General features: G+C 24.6%; 1 protein-coding gene and 1 pseudogene across 2 annotated transcripts in view; one reads left to right on the top strand and one right to left on the bottom strand.

Moving 5' to 3' along the window:
• LOC112692418 (sex peptide receptor-like) overlaps window positions 1-16,335 on the top strand; it is a 139,688-nt gene that overhangs the window by 16,931 nt on the left and 106,422 nt on the right. For both annotated transcript variants that reach the window (XM_025567092.1, XM_025567093.1), the window contains exon 2: window positions 214-336. The gene's annotated coding sequence lies outside the window, so the exon portion shown is untranslated. The remainder of the gene's footprint in view (window positions 1-213; window positions 337-16,335) is intronic.
• Window positions 7,966-8,454, bottom strand: LOC112692422 (annotated as a pseudogene).

The raw sequence follows: 16,335 nt of genomic DNA on the forward strand, positions 1-16,335 counted from the left end.
AAGAAACTTTATTTTGTTTTGTTTTATTTGCGTAAAATATTTACTAATTTTTGGATGCAATATTTGTTTGAAAATTTTAAATAATTGAGAATCTCACTAAAAAGAATCTATTGAGTTTCATTTTGTATAAAAAATTATACAATTGGAAATATTAAAAAAAAATTAATTTAATATTAAAATATATGCTGAAAATAAAAATAAAATTTGTTTCAGGTGGAGTATTGTTCAATCATAATTATCAACGAAAATTGCGTTTGGGTTTCACAAATTCTATGCAGAAAATTAAGTTTGATTTGAATTTTATTTCATTCTTAACAAAATGGTAAAATATTACAGGTAATAATTTATTTTGTAATCTATAAATTGAATCTTAGAATAATGTAATTTCTGATTAAAATGAATTAAAAATTTTTTTTTTTATGATGAAAGAGTATAAGAAAATTCTGTGTTCGTTAATTTTAAGCTCCCATTAAGTATTATTTTTGCCAAAAGTATCTAGAAAAGTAGGATTATAATTGGTTTGAATAAAAAAACAGATATAAATTATTTGATTTGACGTAGAAATAGTTTATTATGTACTATTATATTAACGCACGTTATAATATTTTCGTACTTTAAAATAAAGAAAAAACACTACTCTGTGTAAACATATGATCGTAAATTTAAATGTGTAATGTAACTATCTTTTTAAAATATTGTTGAGATGTAAAACAACAACAATATATAATATGAATGTGTTGTTTTATACACTTTACGACATGACTGCCGTGTATATGACCTTAACATAACATGTAGGTTAGTTGTGTTAAAAGTGTGATTAACCACACAGCAATTCAAAAGGACCTAAGGGCTACATTGATATGGATTTCACGCCGTAATTTCGTATAATGTTAAAATGTATAGGATAAAATAGGATCGTGTATAATAAATACATAATAATAAAATGTAATACAACTGTATTGATGTAGACATTGTTTGGATATTTTAATAAATACATTTAATTCAAATTTGTAGCAGAAAAGAACCGTTTTGATACGTTTTAACGTAAAAATTAGATGCATTATTATTATAATTATAATAGTAAATGGATGTCCAAAGGAATTGACAAATGTCCTGTTAATGATATTGTAACTAACATGTAAAATGTAAAACTAATTACCAAGTATAATAACATACTGAAAAACATATGGGTAATAATTAAATCACGGATTTTAAAGCAAAATAAAAAACAAAAAAATCATAAAATTATTTGAATAAAGCAAAAAATATAGCGTATTTATTTATATAAAAAGTAAAAAAAAAAAAAAACTTGTAATTAATTTAAATTAGGTAAAAATTTAAAAAATAAATTAAAAATATCCATGATAATCAATATTTGATGAAACATGTTATTAATGTTTTGTAATTGTTTTCAGCCTTTGTTTTTTGAAAAAAAAAAGTTTTAATTTCTCGAAATTTTCAGTATTTGAAATGATTGATATTATAGATGATATATAAAATTAAGAATCGTATTTTTACATTTATTTTTAACAAAATTAATTTTTAATATTATAGGATAATGAATATATTTAAATTACATAGCCGGAATTATTACAAAAATGCAATAAAAAAGCATTTAGATAAAAAAAAGCTAAAAAAAAAATTGGTTTATTTAGAATCAAAATGACATAAAACGAATTATTCGTAAAAAATAGATTCCGAACTTTAATAATAATGTATAATTTTTGTCGGAGACCTCATATGATTGCAGTCAGACAGATATCCAAATAGTATAGTATGATAATAATAAAAATAAAATATTACTAGAATTGCTTAACATCAAGTCATGGGTTTTACTATTCATACCACGAACACGTTTATACCACGCATTCATAACGAATGTACCACAAAATAACACGTAGATAGAAATATATTAAATTAGAATTTTAGAGTTTATGAAAACGTGTTAATTTCCATACGTGATTACGTAGTAGTATCATATGACAGAAAGCCTATACTGCGTTTTGCGTAACGGAAGTGAACTCCGACCGAGTTCATTACCGTAAAATCTAGATTAAAGGATTTATTAGGAGTCAAAGTTTCTACGGAAATAGGAGATGTATTTGGGATGCTCAGAATTTTGCATTAGACACGTATTCAAGAAGTCCATAAGGTCTAGAACTAGATTCGCCAACATTCGCCAATGAGTGAGCTATTTTTAAAGTTCTAAACTTGCGGCAATCGACATCTATTTATCTATATAAGTATTCATCAAAAAAAAAAATTTAAAAAACTACAATGCATTATTAAATTTTACTATAGTTAAAATAACATCAGATTTTTTCATTTATAATGGTATAATTTATTTTTGTTAAGATTGGCCTACATTCCTTTTGAGAACGACTAGTCAATCGCTATCGACGGGTTGGAGATTTTTGGTCTAGACCATGATATAATAATTGTATCATGGTCTAGACTACCTCTTTTTTTGACATTTTTCCATACCTACTTATAAATATTAATCCTTTATAATTAAAATAGAAATATATGTATTTTAATTTGAAAAGTTATAGAGTACAAGTATAAAAATTTACTTTTATATTAAATATATGAAAATTGTATTAAGCATTATTTATTAGTGTAAAATATTTTAATTTTGATTCATAGAGAGAATATAATTGATTTTATTTAAGTGTGTAATTACTATCGAATCTGTTTCATATAAACGCGGGTTAGATCATACGATTCGGCACAATTTTATGTTTAACCGATAATATTACTTGTATATTGTGGAATTATATCGATTTGTATTACGCCCGTCTTGGGTATCGATTATTTCTCGTGACATCGTTACCGCATTATAATATAGTTGTTCATCTTGTATAAACTCAATGCGTTACAATACAATATAATAATATTGACTTGCAAATCAATCAACGCCGATTCAATTCCCCATACGCACGGAATGTTGGCGTAGCGTAAAGTAAACTATTCTATATAAACCATACGCGGGTGCGACGATGATACAGACGGTAGTAAGAAATCGCTTAATTTAAAAATAAAAATACTAATAGAAATACGAGTACTAGTTTAAATAATCTTAAAATTGTTATTACACTCATACGAGCATGTATACAGTGGACAACAATTTGTGAAAGTTGGAAAAATTTTATTTCAATCATATTTTTTTAAAATATATAGTTTATATTTAATATGAAAAAAAAATTAACTTTTTAATTGCAAATAACTACTTAACACATAACATTTGATTTTAATTTTTCGTGTACGCAAAGTTTTGAATCTTTAATTATTTTATTCGGATGTAGAAAAATCGTTTGCGTCATAATTAGAAGACATTTCCGTTTCATAATCATTTACAACATTAAAGTTGAGCAAATTTTGAGATTCTTATCACAGTGTTTTTTTCTTATTTAAGATTTTCACTACTATAACAATTATATTTTGTCAAAAGTCTTAGTTCATTGCAATTATTTTCAAAATTATTATTTATTTTATCAAAAATATGTTTAATTGTATGAACAAGCAATGCTTGTAATTTTGTTTTTGCACTTGTGTCACTCAATAATATACCGTTTTCCTTGAATAACACTTCTTATTAGCTTCCCGAAATAAATTATAAGTAGGATATGAATAAAAAAACTTTTTTTAGCGAAAATGTTTAGTTAGTTTTTTAAGTTTATATAAGTTTTTTTATAAGTTTTTTTTTTTTTTATTAGTTTAGCATTGATAAGTAAAACCAATACTTTATCATTATTATATTTTCCAACTATAAGTATGGCTTTTTTATAACTATAGACCATTTTTGAAGAATGAGTTGGAGTAGTAGGTTCGATTTCTTTAAAAGTTATTAAATGCTGCATAATTTTGATCTGAATGCCTAAGACTGAATTGAATAGCAAAAGTAAGCTCTTCCGAATCTATTAATTTTCTCAAATCTACAGTTCTTTTACCTTTTGATTTATTATCATGTTCTTCAAATATTTTAGTTAGTTAACCTAATCTCTATTTGGTGTCTTTTACTTCACTAAACGACTGTTCATTCAAATATTTGATTTAACTATTCGCTTTTTTTATTTTCAAAACTATATGTATATTTGTTATATTATTTTTATTTAAAAGACATATTATTAAAAATAATTTTGACCTGATTAAGTAAATTATGTTTTTATTAAGTAATTTTCTAAATCAATCGAAATATTTTCAGTATTTTAAATTTTTGATATAAATTATATTTAATAAGTTGATTTACATAATAAATATTTTTTGGAGCACCTTGATATGATATACAGTTTACGCCTCTTGATGACCCGATTTATATTATATTAGATAAACGAGACAAAAATGTATTAATTAAAATAAAACAATAAAAATGAGCGCAATTCAAACATTTGCCATAACGTTATATTGAACAATTAAAATACTTATTTCAATGAATTGAAACACTAGTTAGGAACCAAATTTATTATAAAGTCTAATAAAGTGTACTTTTATAGGTAATTACTTATATATGTCGCATCCAAATAATGAAATCACTCATTTCATGAACTGGATATCCAGATAGTGAAATTCGTCCAGATCATGAATTTTGACGAAAATACATTATATGGACATCCATTTCATGAAACTGACAATACTTATATTGTGTAATTTGTGTAATTACTATAAAATCAGATATCATAGTATTAAAACTATTTTTCTATATTGTTCTATGAACAAGAATATAATAATAATTATAGTCATAATAAATTATATCATATTACAATATATATTTATTTTATTTTTTATAAACAACAGTGTTACCTACGAAGTATTATGAAATATTCACAATACTTTATAACTATACTTATATATATACATATTTCTTCTTTATTATTTATTTTTATACGATAATTGATTATGGCTGCGATTGTTACATATGTTTTTAATACAAGTACACCTACTTGATTGGCAAGAAGTTTTTGTTTTACACGAACAAGACAAAAATCCTTACCTTCCTAAATTTTTTTTAATCATTTCTCGCACCGAAAATTCAACTTTTTATCAACTTGGCCAGTAGTGAGAAATTGAGTTGTTGATTTTTTCAAACATTCAATATTGAACCACCCTTTAATTAAACCATATTTTTTTCCCATTTTATGTAATCCTTTTCTTTTTTATTCCGTGATCACACAAATTAGGTTTATAAATATCTAATTTGAAAAAAAAATATTTTAAATTTAAATTATATAAAATGTACTATATTTAAGGCTAAAATTAAAAAAAATATATATCATAATGTTATAATATTAATATGAATTTTGACAAAATCATCTTTAATAGTTCCGAATAATTAACTAATATAATGATATATTTTTTTTTATGTTGTGTCCTTTTAAGATAATATTTAATTATGTTTAATGGTATTTAATTTTTTTAGTGTTAAAAAAAAAAAAAAAATTAGTTATATCTTAAAATATTTTTTGGGAACCGTATTTCGTACTACTACTACTATGTATACTATTTATTAAATAATAAATACACGTACAAATTGCAAGCACAATACCTAGTACCTGTGTTATATACAAATATTCACTAAATGTTATTTATTGAACTTAGGAGTTAGGAGTTACATAGGTATCCGTCACAAGTTTTCCGATAAGGATGCATTCATTTGATATCGGATGTGGAATTACCAAAATGAAATTATATATCACTCTCATATAAAATAGATCACGGATAAAACATTATTATCTTTATTAATATTGAAAAGTATGGTATGTAAGCTATTTATTGCTAAATAGCATAACAATCATGTTTTATAATAATACACAAAGTGTACAATATAAGTACTATCCATTTCATGAAATGGATATCCATATAATGAATTTTAATATTTATTCACGATCTGGACGAATTTCACTATCTGGATATCCAGTTCATATGAATGATTTCATTATGTGGATGCGATATACATATGTAATAAATTTAGTATAACTAATGATAATTAAATAGGTACATTCTAAAATCTAACTGGACAGCATTATTAAATTCCATCTTTGTTTAAAATGATCAATATTACACATAAACAGAAAATTAAATTTAAAATTTAAGAAAAATAATTGAATAAAATCATACTAATGCTATATTAACGATTAAATGCATTATAAATAATACATTATAGCCTACTTATCAACAATAAATAAATGGTCATATAACAGAATATTAACTATATTATTTCAATACCATTATTTTGTCATATTGTGTAAATACAGTTAAGAAAAATATCAAAAACTGTACTTATAACTTTTCATAATTTTCAAATTTTACTAATTTTATCCCATTGTGGGGCGGTGGCGGAGAAGCGTGTGTGTGCAGCCAGTCTCTTTCCGACGTCACACACGCTTGTTGCAAATTTTGAAATGGTGCGCAGTTACATTATAGTCACTTTGGCAATATGCACTGAACCGCGAGACAGCAAAAAATCATTAAACTTTGTTCGGGTTCCGGTGTCTCGTAATTAATGCGTAATTTTGACGTAATAATATTATAGAACAAGAGGCCTCTAGTCAAGTGAAGTGTACAGGTAACACGTTGTAATTAGTTTATGACGTAAAATATAATTATTATTATTATATAGAAGGTTGTTGAATATTTTGTACAAATATGTTCGAGCAAATAAATTGTTGGAAATATTATGTTGAATTTTATTCTTTACATGTGTACTTAAATGTTTTAAAGATACTGAATTTCATAAACTTCTACCATTTCAAACGTTTTCTCTGTTTACACCTATATGACAGAGATTGGTAACTGGCGGCCCATATACTTATTTCAAAACGCTTAAAATTGGTTCCAAAACTGGTATTAAGTACCGGTTAATACCATTAAATACTGATATCAAAATCAAATAAAATATCGAAACCGAAAAAAATTAAAACCAGTATTTGAAGCTAAAATTATAGTAAATATCATGTGTAATTATAATAAATAACTGATTTTCTAAATAAAAATCGTAACCAAAATTGATGAAACCGGTATTTGAAACCAATATAAAAATCAAAAAACTGTAAAAAATGATTTAAAAAACTCTGAATTGCCTTTTCTACTACATAAGATCAATAATAAACATTCTTAACCGTTAGATTGTTGATACTGTTAAAATTTATTTTAATAATAAATGATTTTAAATCAATAACAGACAATAATAATTAATTAAAATAAGAGTACTTGTAAACATGAGTACCATATATCGTCATATTTTTATAAACATGTTGGTATACATAATGTATATAATGTACAAGTATATATTCAACAGACGTGATCAGACTCATCGAAATAATTATTAGTAACATGCTTAATATGCAGAAGTATTTTTTTTCATCCCAAATAAATAACATAAATATAATTTCAATCACATTAACACCTTCTCTTCCAATATTAAAATATATATATATATATATATAATAATGATAATAAATTAACTTTACGAAACCAATGAAATATTTTTTTGTGTAAAAAATATTAAGACACGATAACACTTAATAGAATTTCAGTTAGCAAAGTTTTTTTAGACACACAACATATATGGGGTAAATGGAAATAATAAAATGTAATTTCAATAAAAAAAGCATGTAAATGCGTATATCATTTTACTTGTATATAATTTAAATATTGATTGGAGTTGTTCATTATATATTTACATAGTTAAGAAAACTAATAATTAGGGCAGAGAAGTTATAGGAGGTAAAATTGGAAAAATATGCACAAAAAAATTAAATTATATTTTAGTAAAATAAAAAAATTAGATATAAAAGAATTACATTGCACAGGGGTTCACAATTAATTTAATTTTAAATATTTCTTGAATGATCGCCGATTGTTAATATAGTTTTCTTCAATCTCAAAATTTGGATTTATCATTAAAATAAATATTAAATATATGAATACAAAAATAGTTTTAAAATAACTTTTTTCTCACCTGATAAATTATTGCATTGTACAACTAATGCTCTTTTAATATTTTCTACGTCGAATGATCGCCGATTTTCAGCCAGTATGGTTTTGTAGCAAAAAAAAAAGTTCTTTCGACGTCTGTTGATGTTACTGGTGCATATTTATAAAATGTTAAATCATTTCCCGTTAGGTCTTCTGGTAAACCATTCATTGGTGAACTTTTTCCATTCCAAATTTTTAAAATTTTTAATATTATTGCAAACTCATCATTTTTTTCTAAAACTTGGTTAAATTTTGTATTTATTTTCATTCCAACGTTACCCGCAACTTCTTCCGATTTATTTTTTGTGAACATTACTGTTGATACTCAATCAATTAATGATACTCCTTGTGATTCTAATTTAGTTATGGTTGATGGTAAAAACCTATAATTTGAATGTATTAAAGTCAAATTTGGTTCCATTGAAATTTCATTTAGAAGGGTATTATAGATACAGCATTGTTAGAATCAAAATGAAGCATAACATCTCGTACTTGCTTAAAATATTGGCAGTAATAAGAAATAGCTTTAATCCAAGAACCCCAACGTGTAAGTAAAGGTTCGGGAAGAAGAGGGACTTCGGGAGTTTCTGTTTTAAAAAATAAAACACGCGAAGGTGCTTTTAAAAATACTTGCTTTCCTTTTGCTACTAATTTATCAACTCTAGGAAAATGATTCCGAATATATTCTACTAACCTATGTAATCCGTGTGCTATACAAGTAATATGGATCATCTTGGAGTACAAAGCCTTGATGGTTGTACCTGCTTTCTTCATGTATGGCGCAGCATCGCTTAAAAATAGGAGGACGTCATCATGACGAACACCGTCGGGCCATAGAAGAAACATTGAGCTGTCAAATATAGTATAGTCTACATGGGAATCAAGTGGTGTACAATGTTACTATATAGTATATAAAATATAATAATACTATACAGTTTTTATGTAGAATATGCACGAAATATGCAATTTTTTTTTTAAATCTTCAAAATATGCAAAAATATGCAAAAAAAAATTTTAGATTTAAACTGTGGGGCCTATGACTTATATTTATATCTTGGTTTGCTATAAAATAGAGGCCCAGAATAAAACATGCAAATCCTATAACTTCTCTGCCCTACTAATAATTAATAAATATTATTTTTTACTGATTAACTTTTATGAAAAAATAAAATAAATGTAATAAATTATTTTTAAATTATATCAATAGATTTTAATGTAATTAAAACAATATGTAAACCAACAAATTCATCATAATTTCATATTTAATAAATAAGTTGTAAAATTAATGTTTGTAAATAGTTCATAATCTCTAATATCTTACCCAGGGATTATTCTAAGGATTTTTATCCACTACGCATTTTGTTTAAATAGCCTATCAAAATAGAACTATGATCTCAAAATATATTGTCAAATTATAGTTAAAAATGATAACATGTGTAGCTTCTATGTGAAGTAATTTAAAATTTAATGTATTTAAAAGATATAAAACAATTTACATTCGTATTCAAAGTATTTTTTTTAAAAAATTTTAATTAATTTCCTTTTTACTTTGTTTATAAATCATAATGTAATGTATAAAATAACACTAAACAACAATGAATTAAAAATCAATTACGCAAAAGTTTATTATCAAGTGCGCATCTACTTTTTCCAAATACGCAAAATAAGCCCAAATACGCTTTAGAATAAGCTTTGATCTTATCGTATAATATACTTTGTAAAATCTTTTTTTAAATTCCAATAGTCTCTGCTGCCAAGTATTATTAACTAAATTTAGAAAAATAATATATCTAATCAAATATTGTGTTGCTATAAATTCAAAAAACAATTGAGGTTATACTTTTAGTATATGTATAGGTACGAGTACATAAAATATAATGTAAATGGAAGTTGGAATGTTTTAATTTAAATGACTATGAATCATTAGATGAGAACCCATTTGTTCGGGTTTTTTGTGTATTAAGTTCATGAAAAAAAAAGGAAAATGCAACTTAAACATGAACTGAATTTTTGGCTATCAATTAGTTTTGAAATGCTGTAAAAAACAAAATACCTAATTTAACTTTACGAAAAGTTTTTATGGTGCTAGTGAAATCAATTTGAATACATATGCATAATAAGAGAACGGATACTGCATAGGATATCAAATTATAGGTAGGTAGTTGAAATTTTTTAATTTGATACATCTTATATTGATTTCTAACTTTTCTGCCATGGCCTGTTGTTCTATGGAAAACGGAAAATACTTTGCCTTTTGAAACTTGATAATTACAACTAAAGGATTAGACTATAAGTTATTTCTTATTAACAATGCAATATACTAAATAATAAATTCTGAAAGACATTACTATTATCATAATAAGTATTTTGTGTTATGTTATAGTTATAAATTCTTAAACGTGTATACTATTAAAAATAATAATAAATCATTTTACGATTTACAAAAAATGTTTTCAGCTCAAATCGCTGTAAGCTATATATTGAATATTAGTTAAGAAAATTTTGATTCAATTTTACTACCGGAAATTACTAATTTATTTCAGAATTAGTTTATAAAATAATAGTAATTTTTTTTTTTAAGAGACTACAACATTATCAATTCGGTAAAATTTAAATGATAATCTAATTCATTGATTATTTCTAATTTTTCGTTGGCATATTATATTTTTAAATTATAATAATCCAAAAGTCACAATTAAGTGCTATATCCAGCCAAGTTTTAATGGCGTAAAAAAATAAAATAAATATACTGGGTTGTGAGCTTAATTATTAATAAAATATATGAAAAATAATACTCTATAGATACCTGGATTATAAATTATTAGTTTCAATTTTTTAAAATTTTTTATGTTGTAGGACTCCACATTAAATTAAATTTAATGAAATTACTCTTTTCTGTCTTGCTTCAATAAAATAAAATTCATATGAATGTTTTGTGCATAACAAATGAATCATACGGCTGATACGAGCAGTTGTTATATTTCAGTCAAATAGATATTCGATTTATCTGTGAAAATTACTAGTCGACGAACTTGTTTTGATTTTGATGATATCAATATAGACAGAGCCATTCTGAAGAATAAAATCAAGGGGGGGGGGGGGGGAGTGAATAATATGAAAAGTACCGACTACAATTTTTTTTACTCAATGTATGTAATATAATTAACTATATCTAGTCGTATTTTTATTTTTTAACATGTATAAATGTGTCAGTATCCCACGTTCTTAAAATTGACAGTTTAATTATATATATAATAATATTTTAAATTGTATAATAAGAACTTATATAAATGTTATTCGTGTATACACTGCATTACGAAATATGTAATATTTGTTCTTAGTAAGTAAAATTAGGTCCTTCTAGGCTATAATGAAACAAGTCCGAATGCCGACTGGTGTTTTCGTTGAAGGGGGGGGGGTGATACACCCAAGACCCCCTTTGGGACAGCCCTGATTATAGGAATTACCAAACATGTTGTATTATGTACCTATAATATATTTAGTTATTCAAATGGCTATTAACTGTATACTAAAAACCGTTAATAAGATGGATATATGGTTATAATATATACAGTTTAATGTATTCATAGTGGATGAATTTTAGTGTTTGTGATAGAAATCACAAGTTATTTGAATGAAAACCCATTTTAGCCAAAAACTTCTTTGATCTCATTCACTGACTGCACCTGCGAATAGGGTAAGTCATCATTCCGTACGTCACAAACGTCCAAATATCGTTTATAATCTAAGTCAGAAGCAAAACCTTACTTTATGTTTTAAATTCAAGCACATAATCGGTTTTCTGTTGATATAAAGATATAAGTATTATAACAAAAGGATATGCATTCCTACACACTCACACACACATACACAATACATAATGAGCATATTTTTGTATTATGCTTGTTTACGTCGTGATCGAATAATTTCGTGCGTATAATTTGTTGATTGTGAAATATTTCAATAAATTTAAACCCTACACGTGATTTATTGAAATTTCTTCGCGTGAATACATCCCCGATTTTCCGGACTAAAAATTAACATACATGTACAAATGCTTATTCTGACAAGAAATCAGATACGATTAATAATGTATTTTTACAATAAACGATAAAGTGATAGTTTGTAATACTAATTGTATAGTAATTATTTATATGATTTACAATTATTATTACAATTATTATTATTTGTATTTATATGCTTATATAATTTATATAATTTTCATGCGTATAAATTAACGTTTTATCTATTACTTTTTGAAATCTATTACTTTTGAAATGTATTAGTAGTTGTGGCTCATGCAATTTTATTGTTAAAAAAAAAAAATTCTATTTTGTAGTAAATTTTGTTTACTTGAGTAATTATATTTTGATCTAATAAGTGTATTTTGAAAAGAAAATATTGATATAAATACCTAGCGCCTGTATTAAACAGGTTAATCAGGTGATATTTTTTCGTGTTTTAACAAAATACAGTGATCATGTTGTCAAATAAACATAGGATGTCAATTACAATAAAATTATATTATTTTACGAATAATTATTAAAAATATTCAATACTTTCTAACGTAAATATTTTTATTTTTTTTTTTATGAAATTTGACAATTCTTGATGAGTTTGAAAACTTAGATGGCTACTTTGAGAGATGTATGATTTATACCAGGGGCGGCCAAACGGTCGATCGCGGAAGATTTCAGAGTCGATTATGTTAGAGTTTATTTTTAGACCATGTGCACGAAAATTAATCGTGGTGGTTATGAAAAAATTGTCGATAAGTTTTATCTGTATAGTTTTTATCTTTTTTCTGGTTTATAAAAAATTTTTCCAATAAAGTCGATCTTCAAAGGTGTGAAGTATATTTTTAGTAGATCGTAGCCAAAAAAAGTTTGGTTGCCTCTGATTTATACAATTAACATTCATCATTGCTCTTCTAACATACTATATATACATATTTTTTCTTTCTTCTTCTTTGGTTTATATTAGTCCATTCAGGACCATCACCGCTTCTAGAATTCTATGTTCTATATATATATATATATATATATATATATATATATATATGTATTATTTTATATTATACTTAATATCTTAACATATTCGTAAGGCGTACTACTTCTTATATGTAATTGATTACAAGATAAATGTGTTATATTTAATCATTCTCTAATAATTGAATAGTAAAAAAAAAAAAAAAAACATTAATCATATAATTGTGATCATTTTATTTGTATTTTGTTGGTAAAATTGTAAAAATCTCTAGATAAGGATTAATTTAAAAAAAAAAAAATCAAATAGAGTACCAACTAGAATTTGGTCACGTTTTTTGATATAGTTTTAGCAAAATTAAATGTCATTTGAAAATATTGTCAGAAAAAAAAAAGGGTATACAGGGAGGAAATCCGAGTACTATATTTAATTTTTTTTATTTTTCAGTGTATTTTGACATACCTAAAATGCCACTTTAAAATATTAAGTATAAATTAGATAAAAAAAAGACTTATAATCGATTAAAAAATCAAAATTTTCATCAATATTTTTAACAAAAATTCGTAACATAAAATATTATAACATGAAATTTTAAAGGTTTGTTTTTTATCATTTTTTTTCTTTTTTATAAAATTTTTGTATATTTTGTTATTTTAAAACTAAAAATAATGAAAAAAAATTGTTTTCATTAGACTTAAACTATATAAAAATATTTAAATAATATCGAATACAATTTTTATTTGTGCACATAAACTTGATTTATAATTAAATATACATTTAATTTTTTTTTTTATGTACCTTTTAATAGATTTTTATCATTTAACATTAAAAATTATTGATTTAAAAATGTGTATACAAAAATATATAATAAGGAGATATATATAAATATAAATGAGTAAAATACATAAGAGGTTTTATTTTTAGAACTGAATTTCACCACTGTTTACTTATATTCAAAATCACTATTTTGATTCTACTATACTCTTAAAAGTTAGAGTGTGGATTTAAAATTAAATTAATCTTTAGGTTATTATAATATTCTTTAATATTATTTTTATGTTTATATCTGAAAATTAGTGTTTGTTACTCTATACATTAATGCATTGAGTCCAAGCCTGGACATTAACGAGTCAATAAGTTAAAAGTTAAGTTAATTTAACTTATTAACTTAACTTAATAATTTAATTCATTTCCTTACAAATTAACTAACTTGAAATTAACATATTATTTTTTCATTTATCCCAATTAAATTGATTTTGATTTTCAAGACCAGAAAAATATTTTTGTAAAGTACTGTATTTGTTCATGGAATTTAAAAAAATATAAAAATATAAGTTTTGAAGAATTTTTAGATGAGATCATAATATTAATTTCGGTAATAACAATTAATAGGGTTCCCACTGGTCTCGGGAAAAGTACTTAACTGTTTTCAGACTATTGAGTAAAAATAGCCATGCCACCCATGAATAGTACATTAAGGCTGATTTACACGTTACCAGTCGGCGTACCAGTCAAAGTCGCCAGTAATTGAATGCCATCGAGTGGCAACGTCTAAACATAATCTGCCAGCAACTGGAGAAAGTCAGTGGGCACTAGCGTGCCAGTAGATGGCGAAAGCTCCCCTCTTCACTACATCGCCATAACGAAAGTAATTAACTGGCATCGTGTAAGCACCTATACCTATATAGTAGCTAGTGGCGTATTTATATGGGGGGTGTGCTGGGGGGTTTTCACCCTCCCTCCAAAAAAAATTTTTAAATATATAAGTAATATAATCATTTTAGTTTGTTTATTCAATAAAGTATTAAAGTATAATGAAAAATTATATACATATAAAAAATATTTATATTGCTAATAATTAAATTGCAATGGGATAATAATAATAAAAATCGACCGTACCCCACTCACACACACATGGTACATAAATAATTTGATGTGGGGAAATTATCGGTAGATAAGAATATCAATATCTTAGTCCATGACCAGGGGTTGATAGGCCCATAGGGGAAAAGGGATTTTCGCTGTGGACCCTCGCCCTATATTATGTCGGTGGCCCCTTCGATACCATTAATTTTTTCATGGAAATTTATTATTATTATTTTTTTTAGTTAAATTATTTAAATTAAATTAGAATAACTAAATATAAAATATTTTTCATAAGCAAATTTTTTTTTCATTTTGGTGGTCCCATTAAAATATTTCCCTGTAACAAAAAAACTACCTATACACCTTTGTCCGTGACTGTCACGTCTTGTCAGTTTTCAGTATACACTATGCATCTATGCGCAACATAAAGTAATATAAAACACGATTAATACAATCATACGTTTAATTTAGTTCGATTTCATTAATTTATTTTTGAGTTGGTATTGAAAGAGTACTGAAATGGAACCAGTTAAAAAAAAAAAAAAAACGGTATATAAATTACCATAAATTTGACATTTGAGTGCTTAAAAACAATCCCAATAAAGAATATTTTTCTTCTCTAATTAGAGTCTAATAAGATTTTTCTGCATTTTCATTATCGTTAGTGTTAAATAAGATCTGTAGTAAATTGTTAATATATATATCACTTATATCAGTGCTTAATTTAAATATTTTTTTTTTGTAATTAACTTATTAATTGAAGTTAAGTTAACGATATTTTTTAATTTATTTTTTAATTTAATTTATGTAATTCTCATGTGCACTAACTTAATTGAACATGAACTCAATTAACTTAACTGATTTAAAAAATATCATTAACTTGCCCAGCCTTGATTGAGTTTAACTATTGAGTTGAAAGGTATTTACTAAAAAAAAAAAAACAAACGCATCAATGAATATTCATCAACAAAAATAATAAAATACAAAATTATATACTCAAGAGTAAGAGTTAATATATAATTTGGTTTTAATAAACGTCTTGTAATTCTTCATGAACTAATTTAATCAATACTATATTTATATAAGGACTTTGGTTTAAAATCTGTTTTTGAGGTTTAAACTTATATTTACAAATTATTTTCATTAGTATAAGAAGTATATTAAAATGTAAACATAAATCTGCCATTTCCAGACACTGATTCAAGGATGTTTACAAAAATTAATCTTTGACGCTTTTAAACTATCTCAAAAACAATTTAGTACTAATAATTAATGTTGCAGTTTGTTTCATTATTTTATTTGTTGTTTATCAACTAAATGAAGTCTCTACTGTCTAGTATAATATTTTAATTTTTACATATTTTTTCTTTTAACCTTTATTGGGACATAATTAATTTTAAAAGTCATATACACTACTTCTAAAGAATTCCAGTTTTTGTAAATATTTGTTTTAAATTTATATTCTATGATACTATTTAGTTACATTTCTTAAAGAATTTTTATGTCACT

This window comes from Sipha flava, unplaced genomic scaffold (genome assembly GCF_003268045.1).
Source record: "Sipha flava isolate LNK unplaced genomic scaffold, YSA_version1 73_pilon_pilon, whole genome shotgun sequence".
NCBI classification, from domain to species: domain Eukaryota; kingdom Metazoa; phylum Arthropoda; class Insecta; order Hemiptera; family Aphididae; genus Sipha; species Sipha flava.